At 38.7% G+C, this 17,861-nt stretch overlaps 1 protein-coding gene across 2 annotated transcripts in view; it reads right to left on the bottom strand.

The window, feature by feature from the left end:
- rras2 (RAS related 2) overlaps positions 1-17,861 on the bottom strand; it is a 53,516-nt gene that overhangs the window by 14,705 nt on the left and 20,950 nt on the right. The window lies entirely within an intron of this gene.

Here is a 17,861-nt window from a genome sequence, read left to right as displayed (position 1 = left end):
TGACGACAGCTGAACGTTATGTTCAGGCTTGTCTTTGTGTCAACTGAACACATGCTCATGCTCACACACAACAATGCCAAAGCAGTAGTTTCCTATTTTAAGTTTGACTACTGATGTTCCTGTAACCGCTAGTCGAGTAATCTGTTTTTAGCAGCGAAACGAGAAGCACTCCAAAAATGAGAGTAGAGCTTTGTTCTCCTTTCCGCGTCAACCATTCACAGAGGATGGTTTTAACTTCTAAAAGAAAATATAAATCTATACTGCAAAAGATATAAATTGCACAAGAAATTAAGACTTTTTCAAAAAACGTCCTGTATGCTACTTTACTATTATTCTAAATAATTAATATTATTTAGAAAATAGTAGTAAAGAATGAGTAGGTTCCTCCTTATTGATGGTATATTCACCCCAAAACAAAAGTGTGGGGTCAGTAAGAAAGTCTCATACTCACCAAGGCTGCATTTATTTGATCAAAAATACAGTAAAAACAGTACTATTGTGGAATATTATTATTGCAATTTCAATTTAGTTTTCTATTTTAATATATTTTAAAATGTCATTTATTTCTGTGATGGCAAAGCTGAATTTTCAGAAGCCAAGATTTTTTATTATTATTATTAGCAATGTTGAAAACAGTTGTTCTACTGAACTTTTTCCTCTTTTTTTAAAGATACTTTGATGAATAGAAAGTTTAAAAGAACAGCATTTATTTTACATAAAAGCCTAATGTAACAATATAAATTTCTTTACTTTCACTTTTAATCAGTTTACTTTGACTGGTGGTATACATCCTAGCTGAATAAAATAATTCATTTAAAAAAAAAAAAAAAAAAATTTACTGACCCCAAAACCCCAAACGTCCGAATCTGTCATGTCTGTTTTTTCTCACACAACCTCAGTAAAAATTCCAAGGCAAATTACCTTCTGTTTTTCAGCAAACTCAACGGTCCTCTGAGAAATCTAATCCCGTCCGAATGTGAATGTCTGTGATTGCTGATGTTGTATTATCCTTAACGCTTCTCCTCAAGTGTTTTTTTTTTATTTTTTTTACCTGTACCTGAGCTACCGTTTGCGCACCAATCTTTGACATTTCATTTAGTTTCAATATAGATGGTATCCGACCAAAAAAGAAATTGCGGAAACTGCGAAGACTGCCAATTTTAATATCAGTGTTGTCTAGATTTCTCTGCTAACTTATGTAAGTTTATTATAACAGCCACTGCTATAAACCCGTGAAGTTTACTTAAATGTTTTTTATTTATAATAAAATGAAAATGACATCAACCACTCTTAAACATATACGTGAAGCACGCACAGCAGATGACCTTCTGTAACACCCACGTCTAGAAAACACAGAGATGTTAGTTCCATCCAAATTGGTACATGAAATCACAGAAGTCGAATGAAAAGAATTGTAACTCAAACTTTTTTTTAGAAAACTAGTTGTGTCCAAATAGGGCTTAGCCTAAGTCTTGTGTTCAGCTGGCTGAATTTTTCAACAAATTTAGGAATTTGCAGGGGAAAAAGCTGCCAATTTACACATTACAATTTACACTCAATTTTCAAGATACATTCTTTGAAAACAAGTCTTGTCTCATGTGATTTAGCTTTTTAGGTAAATGTATTTGCTTTGAAGCTGCAGTACAATTCGGAAATATTGTAGAATTGTAAAAAATAATGCCTTTTCCATAAACTTTTCCTAAATACTCACTTATCTGCAACTACTCTGAAAACAGGGATTCCCGCCCTAAACTGCCAAGTTTTCTGATTGGCTTATCCAGGCTGTGGTCAGATTCTTTGGCTGTCACAGAGACATGTGATATCACAAAACATCTATTTCAGTGATAACTGTCAGGTATACAGACATTTTCCAGTGATCTATTCCAAAAAAGCTGTAAAAAGAATAGGATTATTTGCAAATGTACTTCTACAACAAAAGTGCATCCAAAGTACATTTGCAAATGTTATTGACAGTGAGCAGATGCAGCATGAGCATTGACATAAAGAAGCCTGTAACCACTCGCTCTCTTTTCTTGACATCAGTCATCCTTTCACACAGTGGCTCCTCTGTATGCACTGCGTGCAAGACTCCATCACGTCCACTTTCCACTGTTCAATAATTCATCAGCAGTGCTGCATATGCAGTCGACTTCATCGCTCACTCGTCGCAGTGGGGATACAGGCAGAATGAGGTGAGAGAGAGCAAGACAGATGGACAGACAGAGAGAATACCTGCTGCTAATTCCAACAAACTCACAACATTTTAAGCACTGCACCTAACATTTCAGTCGCGCACATTAAAATATGCACATGTGAATACAAGAACAAGGCACCTGATTTCGTGACAATGCTGCAAACAATTGAGAGTGAAAGTGACACCTTCGATTGAAGAGTAAGATAGAAAGTGAGCTGAAAAACATAAGTCTGCACGTGATCAGATGAAACCTTTAGTCATGATGCAACATGGGAGCTCACACATTCCAGTTTTCTGTAGAGCAACATCTTTCAGAACTTCAACTTACAGCATGGCACTGCCCTTCTGCCGCGCAAATATCGTACACTCACACACACACACACACACACTCACACTCACACTCACACTCACACTCACACTCACACTCACACTCACACTCACACTCACACTCACACTCACACTCACACTCACACTCACACTCGCGTCTGGTTCGCTATCTTTGTGGGGACTCTCCATAGAAGTAATGTTTTTTATACAGTACAAACCGTTTATTCTATCCCCTTACACTAACCCTATACCCCTAAATCTACCCACCACAGAAAACTTTCTGCATTTTTACATTTTCAAAAAACTCATTCTGTATGATTTATAAGCTTGTTTCCTCAATTTAGGTCCCCATGGTGACACGAGTCCTCATGAGTCAGTGTGCATTCAGGTTGAAGTCCCACCGGGATAGAAAAACAAGCACACACACACACACACACTTACCTAGACCACAGTTTTAAAGTTTGATTTCTGTTCAATTTGTTGATGCCTCACTAAATGCTCACTGAAGCATTTTGTAATAAATTTTGTAATAAATTACAATAATATTGTTAAATATGATTTCAATTTAAATAGCGTTTCTATTTTAATAAATGTTTTAATGTACTTTATTCCAGTGATGGAAAAGCTGAATTTTCAGCAGCCAGTCATCAGTGTTGCATGATTCTTCAGAAAACATTCTAATATGCTAATTTGGAGCTTAAGAATTATCAATGATGTGCTGAGATACATATTTCCCCAGGATTCTTTTCTATACTTTAGATCAATTTAATGGACCTTTGCCGAATAAAATGATTAATTTCTTTAAAACTTTTGAATAGTAGTAGTAAAGCTATTTAAATGACATACCATAAACTTAAAAAAATCCTAGAAAATCTGACTTTGTCAGATTTAGTCAACTTCTAGGGACAAGTCAAAGAAGAGCTAAGTGAACCCACATATAGTCTGCTTTGATCAGGCGTAGAGGGTCTGTGGTTGAAATGCAAGCTTTGTTCAAAGTCACACAGTAGCTGCGGGTAGCTGTTCAGTAATGCCCACCAGTACACATCGCCGACCCGATGCCCACCTGTCGTACCTTTGCTCTGTGCGACAGCACGTCCCAGTTGACCTTCATCAGATGTATGAATGACCAGAACTAATAGCTAACTCAAACAGTGGGGGGTCCATCTGCTTTGGCCCTCACACAAACTCTGCCACAGAGAGTGTTTGTTCTTAGAAACAACCATCCTAAATGCAAATCACAGCTCTTCTTTTCAACAAAGCTACTATCTAGCCCACATGATTCAGCCGAGCTGTTGCTGTCATGTGTGAAAGAGTGCCGCTCTGTGACTGTACCAGTGCAGACGATCCCTGCTATAAACACTTCAGTCATGTAGTTCAGCCTTTTTTAGGGGGCCCCCAAACTCCCTGAATGCTCTATAAATGCTCTCTGTGCCAAGGTATACCAATTAAAAAGTGCTATCCAAAGTTTCCAACTGTGTCATATAACTCTCGGCTGCCATAAAGGGTGATCCGAGCCACCTGACGTAAAGCATTCTGGGAGAGGAGAGGAAAAGGCCCACCCCAGCGAGTCGAAACCAACAGGGCACCTCCAACATTTGGCCTAAAGGAAGGAAACTCCACCTACAGGGCTAGCAGCCAGCAAAGTACAGTCCTCTGGGTGGTGATGATTTCACAAAAGAGATATTCCCGTTCCGCCCACCCTCCCCATGCACACAAGGACACTCCTTTCCACTTCAGTCACTTCTCTTTCTTTCTGATTTTCAACACCCACCTATCCCTCCATCCATTCATGCATCCTCTATCCACCCAGTGAATTCATGCCTTTAAAACAGTAAGTGCTTGTTTGCCTTGGGAAAAAAAGATTGGTCCAAGTCAAACGAGGTGAACCACAGTCAATGCGACGAACAGCAGTGAGACTGGGGTGTTTGTAGTCTTAGAGTGATACAAAGAGATAAGTATCTGCAACTGTCTGAGACAATAAAAATACAAACATAAAAAAGTGCAACAAACTACACTTCTTTATTATTCACTTCCTAACCAAAGATGCCTCAATACATTGATTAAGCTAACACATATTTGAGATATGAATCAGATACCATACATTCAGTGTAAACTGGCAGGAATCCATACAAATTCACCTAAGCATTCACCTCACCTTGGATGACACTTTAGGTGATCATGTAAGCATATACACACTACTGTTTGGGGTCAGTAGGATTATTTTTAGGAAATTAATACTTTTATACAGCAAGCATTAAATTCATCAAAAGTGATAGTAAAGACTTGCGTTGTTTATTCCAAAACATTTCAATCTCAAATAAATGCTGTTCTTTTAAACTTTCTACTTATCAAAGAATCACGAAAACAATGTAAAACAGATTTCATAAAAAAAAAATGTTTTCAACATTGGTTTTCTTGATAACCAAATCAGCATATTAAAATGATTTCTGAAGAATCATGTGACCATGATCATCTCACCATATATATATGCACACACTGACATGACTAAAGAGGTTCTCTGTGCATGAATGAAGCAAATCCATCAGACTCTTACCTCTGTTTCTTACTGTGCGTGTGTATGTATATATGAGTAAGAGTAAGGGAATGTGCATTTAGATGAGAAGTGTATGGCTCAGAGTTAGATTCAAAGAGACCCTGCTCCGAGTACTGCTGCTTTAATTAAAGCCAGACTTTCGTTGTGCAGCCAAATCACGTCCACCTCGAGGGCATCATGCCAGGCCTTAAACAGAAGCACCCACTTTCTTTTTAAAGGTAGAGTAGGCGATTTTCGGAGAGGCTAGCAATAGCAAGCTAGCTTTGAACAAGCATAAGATCCCACCCTCCCTTCAGAGGGTCTCTAAAGCCACACCTCCTACAAAACACATGAACGCGTACAGCAGAGAGCAAACAAAAGCGTCACGAGAGACGGCATTAAACTACTACATGTCTCAGAGCACATAACATTACAATAATAATGAACAAACTACAACTGAAAGAGCACTGACCTGTACCACCTGACTGCTGCAGATTCATTTTGGCGTTGATAGTATTACTATAGAAACGAATAAATTCGAGTCAAGAACCGCTCTGAATATAACGTCAAAGGTTTCCATTTCTTCCAAATTACAGTAGTTATGGCACGAATGCAGCATAAGCTCATTGTTTTGGTTCAGGAGGAATTGTTAAAGGTGGCTGCTGTTTCGGTTGTGGTGCTCAGTGACTGACATCTGTATAACTCATAGAATGAAATGCGCCGATGACGTGTGATTCCTGCGTGAGCAGGGTGCGCGGAGGTATGGAAATACATTCGCTGACAGGCAGCTAGAACATCGTGCCATTGCATTTGGACCGAATTCAATGATTGGATGAACATTTTTTTGGTCCTACGTCTTCCACAGACGATATATCAGCAGCCATATCACCCTGTAGCCCAAGACTGGTTGCTGCTGGAAGAGGTGTTAGTGAGACCAGCAGGGGGTGCTCACTCTGTGGTCTGTGTGCATCCTAACGCCCCAGTATAGTGATGGGGACACTACACTGTCAAAGAGCACCATCCTTCGGTTGAGACGTTAAACCGGGGTCCTGACTCTCTGTGGTCACAAATAAATCCCAGGCTGTCTTTCGAACGAGTAGGGCTGTAACCCCGGCATGCTGGCCAAATTTGCCCAGTGGACTCTGTCCATCATGGCCTCCTAATCATCCCCATATATATATATATATATATATATATATATATATATATATATATATATATATATATATATATATATATATATATATATATATATATATATATATAAATGGGTAATGATTAAACTGATAATCACGATTATTTTGCTCAAAATTATAATCACTACAACTAATCACGATTATTCTCATTTGAGGAATTACAGAGAAAGAGACGAGACTTATATATAAATTTCATAAGTATCAAAAGTGGTAATGTAATAGGCCTAATGCCCATTTTGCGCGTTCTTTACCAACCTACACTTGGCCTGTAGGTGGCAAGTCAATACAAAATGAATGGTTTAGATGATGCATGGTTTAGATTGTGATGACTGATTCACATCATGAAAACTGGTAAAACCTTAAACTTCAAAAGATAGAACAGTGAAACTCCTCATTATTTCCAATAATTCCAAATTATTGTTTATTTAATTCTGCAAACATAATACCAAACAATAAGGTGGAGATCCATGTTTTGATTTTTTTTTCAAACAAATCACTGAAGGTTTGATTGGCAGATTTAGTCACACAAATAGTACAAGTGGCTTGTGAAGAAACAGACTGGCTGTATGACAATTTCATGTAAGCAGAACAACGCTATGGAGATCGCTAAACTCCAGTGCATGTTTGTTTTCAGATCATCAGTGCTTTTCCCTCAGTGTAGAGTGAGCATTTGCAGGGTTGCCAGATTGCACAGATTAAGTAAAACACGGCAGAACATGTAAAAGAAAAGCTCTTTTTGGGGGATTTAAGCTATTTACATCTGGCAACTACAAACATCAACGCTAGTGTTGACTTGACGCAAATGTCAAACCAAAAAAAAAGGCGTTTTCAGGATAAATAATGAGTAGGCAAATATCATGACGATTATTTTAAATTAATCGAGACGCAGATATCGTTATTGCGATTAAAATACGATTATTCGTGCAGCCCTAATATATATATACACTAATTGGCTTTATCACTATGTCTCCTCTCCACCAATAAGCTGGTGTGTGGTGGGAATTCTGGCGCAATATGGCTGCCGTCGCATCATCCAGGTGTATGCTGCACATTGGTGGTGGTTGAGGAGATTCCCCCTTCTATGTAAAGCGCTTTGACTGCCGAGAAAAGCACTTTATATAATTTTATGAATTATTATTATTATTATTATTGTTGTTATTATATATATTTAGACCACTTAACTTATTGATTGCTATCAAGATGTGAAGAGACTTTCAACCAGCATATCAAAAAATGTTTCTGGAACAAATCACCTACCCTGCCTTTAAATTCATCCATCCAAAGTGCCCCTATATATACTTGAAGTAGAAAATATTACATAAATATAATGTATGGCATCTGAAGACTTGGAATATGGTGCACAAGTTAAATTGACTCAAATGTTGACATACATTTTAGCATTTTTTTTGTCTCAGCTGTTTACAATCACTCAAGACAAACTTATAGAAAGACACCAGCATTGAAATTCTGGATAATGATAAGACGATAATAATGTTCATATAATGGTGAATCACCAACAAATATAACAAATAGATATAACAAATATATAAAAACTAATAAATGTGAAAGCAAAAGCATAGTAAAAGGAGAGAACATGGTTGTATTCCTCCACTGTATCGACTTTTCTGCTGAATTATACATCAATGCAGGATTTCCATCTAGTTTACCATTCAATACAGCTCATTACATTTGGGATACATGCTCCCATGAGAAGAAGCTACTTCTGGGAAGGTTAAAATTGAATAAAAAATGCCAATGCCAACTGGTTTTCATTTTTATAGGCTCCAGGACACAATGAGAGAAGAAAAGACAGATTCATCCAGGAATGAATTCATCACAGTAGCGGACCGCTACAGACAGTGCCAGCTTATAGTCTGAGACCATCTGCTACAAGTGTACCCTTTTCTTGTAAAGAAGTATGATGAAAAATAGGATGGTAAAGACCGGGAGCTCAGGGACAAGTGACAAATTGCAGTTACGCTAAGTTTTTGAATGATTACCTGAAGCCATTGACCCTTAGGCCATGTTTGTAGCGCTCTCCTGTAAACCAGTTAAGCATGTATCAATATCAATCATGCAGAGCAACCTGTAACCAACAATCTCCTTATTCAACCTTTACCATGACGACCTCTCGACATTCATAGGTCTTCACATGGCTGACCTCCTCACAAGCTAGCGGACGAGCTTGGCCTTTGGCAGCTGTCAGTAATCACGGGCAAATAACTGTGATGGTAAGGTTAAGATGAAGCAGATGGACTGCGTGGTGCTGGTGTCCACACCATGAGTTCAGGGCCTGCATTCCCCTCTTGTTCAGTACAGACTGACTAGCACACAAAAGAGCCTCCATTTCCTGGGGAAACGCCTACTTTTCCCATGAGCTCATGCATCAGCCAAGAAGTTCATTCAATGACAACAATATGAACAAGAACAAGGAGTGTATAGGGAGTAATTGTTGAAAGAACACAGGGGATCGTAATGTTTCTGGCAAATGTTCTCAATAATGATGTAGTGTATCATAAAGTGTAGGTTAAACGATCAGAGTTGCGCAGAGAATCTTATCGGGCTCCCTTTAAATTCAGAGTTGTAACTTGAATTGGCCACACCCCACAGTTAGTTTAATTTAAATTTAAATTGAGATAACGCAAAGAGGAATTCACAAAATTGAAATAAAAAAAATAATTCAATCAACACGTGCCCTGCATTCGAACATGCCTATTTTCCTAGTATAGGGAGATGAAAGCACACAGATGACCTACTACTTACAACATTTTGAATTGCAAATCTGCATCCTGTCAGCTACCTTGCAATTTAATTTTAATTCAGGAATTTAATTCTCACTGCTCGCATCTTCTGTAACAAATCAATTGTACTGACACTCATCCGAAAACTGAGGGACACAGTAAACTTCCTGTTGACATCATGTGTTTCAGATGAGCAAATGCATTTCCATGCATTTTTTTAATCACACGAACTGCAGCTTAAGGCTGAAAGCTGAACCAACAGAATGAATAAGAAGACACATGACTCTTTATTTCTGTATGTAATCAAGGATTCTAGCAGGGTCATTGATCATTCCCAGCAGTGGTCTGAGCAAATCATCTGAAACCCCTGGAAACTCCTCAGAGCAAGTCAGGCATAAAAACCTCGAACTGTGGGTGAGGGAATCTACAGATGCCTTGTTATAAAGTAACAACTCACATTAAAGTCACACAAAACCACATTAACAGACATTTGGCAAGTCCAAACCATCATAGCATACCATGTGTAGTGTGGACACCTGTGAACCTGTGTTTTTGAAGATGAGCTTCATAAACCTGAAGTAGTTCAATGGAGTCTGTTGATGGCCTTGCCAACATGAGGAGCATCCCTGCAGAGTTTAAAAGAACAGCGAGACTAAGAGAGCTGACCAATAGTTTCAGGGCTTCAATCATGCTGCGAAAGAACAGCGTGGTCTAAACGCTCAGTTTGAACTCTCCGGGGGGTCCTAAAAGACACACGACCAACAACCGCCCCTCTCAACATACTCAAAGAGCTCTTTTCACGCAACACGCTTTTAATCAAAGGCTGACCGCTCTACGTCATGGCCTATATATTACCGCAATTTGAGGAACTGGTTTCCAGTTGTGTAACACACTTCCTTGTCACCTGGGTAGATGGCTTTGTTTTAAATCACACCAAAATGAGCAGAAGCACAGCATCACTCATCAAGCACAAACACTCTCAGCCTCCCTGTGAGCATGTTGCTAGGCTGTCACTGTGGCCTGTGATTTTGTTGTTGCAAAGAGAAAAACAGACTTTTTGTTTCGGTTGGCGTCAGTCACTGAATGCTGGGACTATGGTATTCTCTTTTTAGTGGCACAACAAGCTAAAGGGGAGTACACTTCAATTGCTGTTGCTTGGCTGGTCAGGGAAAACAATCAGTCATGGACCATGGTTAAAATTAACTATTTGACCTCATTCATCACAAGTAACATGGTGACTCCACTAATGCAGTAAAAATATCCTATGCATGATGTAATACATCTATTCATTTCCATGTGATGTCTTTAGAATAGCAGAAAAGCCACAGAGGATCCCATATGTTGGTCTTCAGTTTCAAGTAAACCATACTGAGAAAGTCGATTTTTTTAATGTGAGCGGTGCTTGACTCGCCAACAAAATGACTACATTTACATGTGCACCAATAATGCGATTATTTCTAATAATCAGAGTAAGGGCTTAGTCGCAGTAAGATGTTTACATGACACGAGCAGAACTCCAGTTTACGTGCAATTTTCATTATTCTGATTATTTGCTAATAAGTATGGTTATACTTATACTATGGTTATCAGATAGGCAGTACAGTATGCATGTTACAGGCCATTGTTTTAATCTACTCACATCAAATTCAAAATAAATTTTTATGGACGTACTGGATATTATTTGGTATCGCAATGCTGGGTTTGCCTGCTGCTGTCGTGTTCTTCGTGCCGTCTGGATGAAGATATGGAGCAGAGACTGCACAGCGAGTGCTGTTGACAAAGTTACGCGATTTGGAGAAGAGAAAACTTCAGAATAATGTCATGGAGTTCATTCATGTTCCGACATGTAGCGCCGTTGCGCTTGGGCGGCCCGAGTTCGAGTCCCGGCTCGCGGGCCTTTCCCAATCCCGTCCCCCATCTTTCTCCCACCTCGCTTCCTGTCCACTCTATACTGTCCTGTCACAACAAAAAGGCAAAAATCACAATATAAAAAAAATAAAAAATAAATTGTGTGAACAACACATGGCACCGTGTAGAACCGAGCACATGTGCACTTTGGTCAGAGCGGTAATGCGATTAAGGAGTTTACATGCCTGTTTATCGTGATTAAAATCAGTGTACACCACATAGTTTAATGAGAATATGGTTACTACGATTATGAGCTTAATCACATTAATTTGATCGAAGTATTGCGCTTACATGAGGTTTAAATCGCAATATTGCCGAAATCCCATTATAACTGCATTATGAGCGTGCATGTAAACACACTCAATGTTAACGTGTATATCTATAAGCTAACACTGGTCACCAAGACACCTGCCCTGTTCTCCACTGGTTCTCCTCACACCACAACTCAATATGTCTCCTCTGACCGTTATTTTGTCAAATCCTAGCCTGTCCCTGCTCTCTTAGCTCATAATTATATGGCTGAGGTCCATCATACACGTAAACATTTACAATTTCCTCAGCTTCCGAACTGTCATTGCGATCCATTACTTTCCTATTGTTAAAATTGGCTGCCCACCCTCCCGTTACATCACTTCCAGTTTGGCGGTTTTCGAGATGCGGAAGTAAAATTCTCTCACAAAACCGACTCCAGAAGCCTTATTAGCGCATTTATGAGTATATATTTAAAGAGAACCACTTCTGTCATGATTTCTTCGAGGGGAGGGTCTATGGGCAGGTAATTGTATGGGTATGCGCCTGGACACAAGGGAAAAACATGCGGATAGCTTCAGCTTTCTTTTCTGCTCTGATAGCTGCAAGACCATGCAGAATGCTGTGAGTGCTTGTTAGAAATCAGGAAATAACATTGTGAGAACATTGTGCTTGGTATGTTTTTCGTCTTCAAACCAAACATGGGCCTCCAGCCAACAAAGTTTAAATCCCGTCTGGCTAGCACGCTTTCCATAAGGTTTATGCATTAAGTCAGTAGGCGGTCTTTTGTGGCTGAATGAGTTTTCATCTACCTCTGAAAGTGGTCGAAAGTGGACAAGCTCAAAACATTTTAGACCCGGTTTACACCTGTATTTAGCGTCGTCCACTTGTGATTTGATCCACCAAAACATATCTTAATACCAGGTGTAAACAGGGCCTTTAATGTGTTGCTATGTGTTTGCTAAGGTGTCTCATTGTTTGCTATGTCTGAAATTGCCTCCTATACCCTTATATAGTGCACTATTTGAGCGAACAGCCATTTGTAGTGGTGTCCAAAACCATAGTGGACATTATCGAGTGCCCTCATTCAATCTCTTAATGCACCACTTAATGCTGGCGAGTATCAATGCACTGCTAGAGTCATGCCGAATTAATTCCCACGTCTTGGCAAAAGATAGTGTCTGATATTTTATAGATATTTAAACTGATAAAGCATCGGCATCGGTTTCGGCAGATATTCAAGACTGCAGTATCGGTCATAGAAAAGTAGTATATACTTTCTTTTCTGTTATGAATGGTGCCACATTTCTGTATCTCACATGAACGTGGGCTTGTGAATGTGCACAGGACAGCAATGATTGGTAGCCCTACTGCACTGTAAAACTTCTTAAACATTGCATTGTTTTAACCAAAACCAATAACTTGGTGAATGCATTTTATTGAATTCACTCAACCATACATAAATGTGCAAGAAGATTGGGGTAAACTATTTTTGGACACAACTGAAATCACAATTCACGTTCATTTACGCTTGTAGCACAAACAGTGTGAGATAACTTACATGGCAAAATCTAATCCTTTGGGTCAAGAGTTTGTTCAAATTCTCACCTCTTAAGTATGAGCAACACTAATAGTGACACTCGCCTTGGCCAGCAGCACTAATTACCGAACCGCTTCAGATTCCAGGAAGAACATGACACAGAGTTGGATGAAGTCATGTGTTAGCATACTGCAGTCATTAAATGCTTGGAATGTGGAACGAGCCGGCCGTGTCAAAAACGACTATCAGCAGCACAAGAGGGCTGAGAGCAGTAACCCTCTCGACCCCTGTCTAATCAAACAGCCTTCTTTTATGGTTGCTCGACACCAACCACCCACACGGTCAGAATTCCTCTGCTACCGCGACATTCTAAGGACAAAAGAGGACTTTTCTAATCAAAAAACCTTCACACAGCTTTCTGGCTACGTAATATTACAATATTTTAGAAGTTAAAGAGAGGCTTGTGTGTTGTTCCAGAAAGACTAACAGAATGAGATCTTTGCTTGGCAGCCTGACAGAAATACAGCGCCATTACCGTTTTAGGCCAGCGGTCTCCCAGTGCACAGAGAACAGAAATGCCATTAAAGCACCAAACTGCTGCTAATAAATAAGAGCTAATGGTACTACGCACCAACTGTCCTCATGGGCCCTCAAGTTTGAGAAAGAGAGTAGAGAGCAGTACAATTCATAACCATTTTAAACCCAGGGAAGCTGATACGGATCAGCCTAAATCAAAACGCTCCTCTTTGCTAAAAACATCACTCTATTCTGACAGAGGAATTAGATCCTAATTCCCGAAGGAATGTTTTTGTTGCTGAAGATTAGAGGTTACCACAACCAGAGATATACGAGTGCAATCTGGGGTCAAGTCCTGCAAAACAAAAATATCAAATGCTTTGGTTGGTTATGCCAAACGTTTATCAGACCCACTTGACGTGTCCTCCGAGGCCAACTGGTTCTAGTGGGCCACATGCTCTCTGGGTCGTGAAGCAGGCTGTGAGACACACGTCCGTCACCTGTTGAGGAGCTCTCTGGCCCCCTGCTTTCTATGCGACAGCCCTGCAACAGCTGCGCTGTCTAAACTGATTGAGCAGACTGGGAAGATCTCCTGCTGTACAGTGATCATTTGTATACGGATGACATTGACATTGATGATGTGTGCTTTAATTAAGATTATTTTACACAAATACCTATTATATTAAATGATTATACAAAATATATTATGAAAGGTCCTCATTTATTGCACTACAAAGGCCTTTGGCTGGTCACAGGAAATGGGATTATTAGAATCACTGAGCCTGGATTTCTGAAATCCTCAGTTCCTGTCAACTCTGACAATGTGAATGAATTTCAGGAATCCATGGCACTGGATTACTATCAGTGTGTCTGAACTAAAAGTAAACCGCTTACAGCTAACATGCGAGCTTGCAGTCAATTATAAAAAGGGGTAGGGTTTGCGGACAAAATGACTGGAGTCTGCCATATGTCACAAGAGAGATGTCTCATTTCAGCAGAATATAGAGTTCTTTCTGATATTTAAAATTACTAATATATATTTGGTTACACTTTTTTTAAGGTGACGTAGTTACATTGTACTTACTCAGATAAGTACTAAGTATTATTAATTAACTACATGCATAATTATACATAATTTAATGTTATTATTATAGTAAATACATGTAGTAACGTGTAACTACGTACCCTATAATAAAGTGTTACCTATTTATATATGGAAAATGATGGATGCATTTTTTTGTCTGACCAATAACATGCATTTAAAAAAGGTGAATTTTAATTTCATGCCAACTTTAAATGATGGTGGTGCATGCTGGGCTAGACCAGGGGACAGGGTGAGGTGAGGTATGTATGAACACTGAGGGCTCATGAGGAATGCAGGGAAGGGGGGCTGATTCACTGGCCAGACTTCCGGGGGAAGGCGCCATGAGCTCAGTGACTTAAAGAGCAGCTGAACTGTAACTTCATCAAAGCCCACTATAAAGCCACTGACCCCGTGGCACGTGCCTGTGTGGAAAATCATCAGGGCAGGCAATGCCAAAAGGCTTAAACGTTGCTCCACAGCACAATGAAAGAAAGACTGAAAGAGAGTGGGGGGGGTTGAGCAACTGCAATTGTCTGGGGGTGTGATATCAAGTCAGCACTTTCACAACATCGCCCCTGTGTGCGACTGTTCCAAACTTACTGCCACAATAAAGACTTGCATGTTACCCACCCAGCTTCAGAAAGCAAATAACTTTTCAACCAGCTTGCAAAAATAAAATAGAGAACAGTTCTGTTTCAATATTTTGGGGTTGGTAAGATTTTCAAAATGTTTTTGAAAGAAGTCTCTTGTGCTCACCAAGGCTGTATTTATTAGGGGTGGGGGAAAAAATCGATACTGCATAGTATCGCGATATTTTCTGTGGCAATACTATATCGATACACGGGCGCCAAGTATCGATCTTTTATTATTTAAATTACACATGAGAAAACACGCAGCATATTCATTCAGCTGCATTTCCTTTCCCTGCTCTCCCTCCGTCTCTCTGTCACTCACGCGTCTCTCTCACAAGCAATTTTTTGTCTCGCCAAAGTCTTATTTGATCGGTGAGTGTTGTACATGACTGCTGCGCTTGCGATAATGCGCATATTACTGAAAGAACGAGCAGAGAGAGCCCCGGTCGCGCGCGCGCGCACCCTCGCCGTCTTCAAACTGTCTTGCTCTCTCTCGCTCCCTCGCGCATATTAATCAAAATCAATTGAGAATTGACTCGATGGTAAAAGATCGGAAGACCGAAGTTTCACGTGCAGCATTCGGGTATTTTTCCCCTGAATTACTGCTGGGTGTTGTGCAAAAAAAAAGAAGAAAAACTTTTACGTTGCCTTATCTTCTCTGAAAAGCGTTCCGCACATTCAGCTGACATGAAAAACACTTTCAATAAACAAAACAAAATCCAATGATGAAATGTTTTCTGTGTTGACAAATCTTGTGCGATGTCCTGACTGCCGGGATAATCACACGCGTTGTACAAGTCCGCTAATGACACGTCCGTTTCGCGAACTACTCCTTTGAACCGATTCAACCAAAACAATCTTTTAGTTTAGACTGTTTGCGGTAAATGCAGTTGGGTTGTCGAGTTCAAAACTCTAAATAAGATATGAATCAAATAAACTTAACTTACTATAAACAATGTTATGTCATTGTTTTACTCTTACACTGAATGTTTGGATTTTGTGAAGGTGTGAATCATTTTTGATTAATATTTAGCCTAATATAATAAAGTTCTGTGTAACAGATTATTAACGCAGATTATTAACGGAGATTATTAAAATTGATGTGACATGAACAAAGATGTTGACAGTTTTCCTTTGCGGACATAATTCGAAGTTGGAAAAAGGTAATAAATCGCAATATATTGCAGAATATCGCAATATGTTTAAAATCGCAATAATATCGTATCGTGACCTAAGTATCGGGATAATATCGTATCGTGGTGCCTCTGGTGATTCCCACCCCTAGTATTTATTAGATTAAATATACAGGTGAAACAAATGATGCCATATTATTTCAATTTAAGATAACCGTTTTCTATTTTAATATATTTAAAAAAAAAGTAACTTACTCCGGTTTTCAGTGTAACATAATCCTTCTGAAATCATTCCAATATGCTGATTTGCAATATATCATTTTTTATTACCGTTTAGGTAACACTTTACAATAAGGTATCATTTGTTAACATTAGTTAATGTTTTAACTAACATGTACTAACACTGAACAATACATTTGTTACAGTATTTTTTAATCTTTGTTAATATTAGTTAATAAAAATACAGTCGTTCATTGTTTGTTCATGTAATTCACAGTGCATTACTAATGTTAACAATTACATTTGATTTAAATAATGTATTAGTAAAAGTTTAAATTAACATTAACTAAGATTAATAAATGCTGTAGAAGTATTGGTCATTGTTTTTTTGTTTTTTTTACAAATCTTACTGAACCAAAAAATTTGAACGGAAGTGTATACATGAAGAGTTCAGATGCAAAAGCCTCTAAGTGCCATCTGAAATTTTCTTCTAAAAGGATCATTTTTATCAAGCTTGTATATTTAAGTTCAGTAATTTCACTTAAATGGCAAAGAAAATTACCTATGAATTGTCATTTAAGTGAAATTACTAAACTTAAATATACAAGCTTGATAAAAATTATCATTTTAGAAGCAATCTAGAAGAAAATTTCAGATGACACTTCATGAACTCTTGAACTCTTCATATATCCCCCAATAATAAATAAAACCATCAGAGCAATTAAAGCTTCAAATACAACTTAAATGCAAAGTATATACATTTATCTAGGACGTGTTCTAGCATTAGAAAACACTGGACATCCGGTAACATAATGCAACAGAAAACAGGTGTCTCAAAACATGTTTCAAACTTCAAATTTGATGCAGTGTCTATAGATCCTGATGCTGAAAAAAAACTGTGATACATGATGGTTGACCAAAGATGTCAGTCTGAATCACCTGTACATAGAAAAACATTTAAAAAAAAATAGTGTAGACTGGAAGCAAGAACACGTCCTGTCAACACGTATGTCTACCACGGACATATTGACAAACTTCACTGCAAAATGAATTGCTGTCGACTTATGTTCAATGATACATTAATAAAACAAACGCAATATTGATTCCTTAAGTTACTTTTTGTAATGTCAGTTATTTATCAATAATAATATCAATAGAGTATTTTCAGCAAATATCTGATATTGATATACAATAATTTATTGATTATTATTAAATGTAATAAATTTTCGAATCAACTGACTAGTAAAAATATCATGTTTGTGTCAAGGTTCGCAGGTTTTCCTGTTCATGTCTGTGTACACTGTCCTGGTCTGATTGCCTATAAGCATCAGCTGTGCTGACAAGCAATCAGATCAGCCGCAGGTGCGGCTCGTTTATGTGTCCTATATGTAGTCTTGTGTTTGTCATGTTCATTGTCAAATCGTTGTTCAGTGCCTCTCTATCCAGTTCCAGTTTCTCCGGATATTCTGCCTCCAGTTCCTGAGCTTCGGACTTTTAGCCCGGGTTTATTTTCGGCTCGTCCTCGTTTGATGTTTTATCCGTGAGGATTTGGATTTCAGCCCACTGCAGTCCCCACGCTCCTTACCTAT

The sequence above is a fragment of the Squalius cephalus genome (genome assembly GCF_949319135.1).
Source record: "Squalius cephalus genome assembly, chromosome: 3".
Classification (NCBI taxonomy): Eukaryota; Metazoa; Chordata; class Actinopteri; order Cypriniformes; family Leuciscidae; genus Squalius; species Squalius cephalus.
Note: the sequence above shows the minus strand (reverse complement) of the source record. Positions and strands in the feature narration are given on the sequence as shown.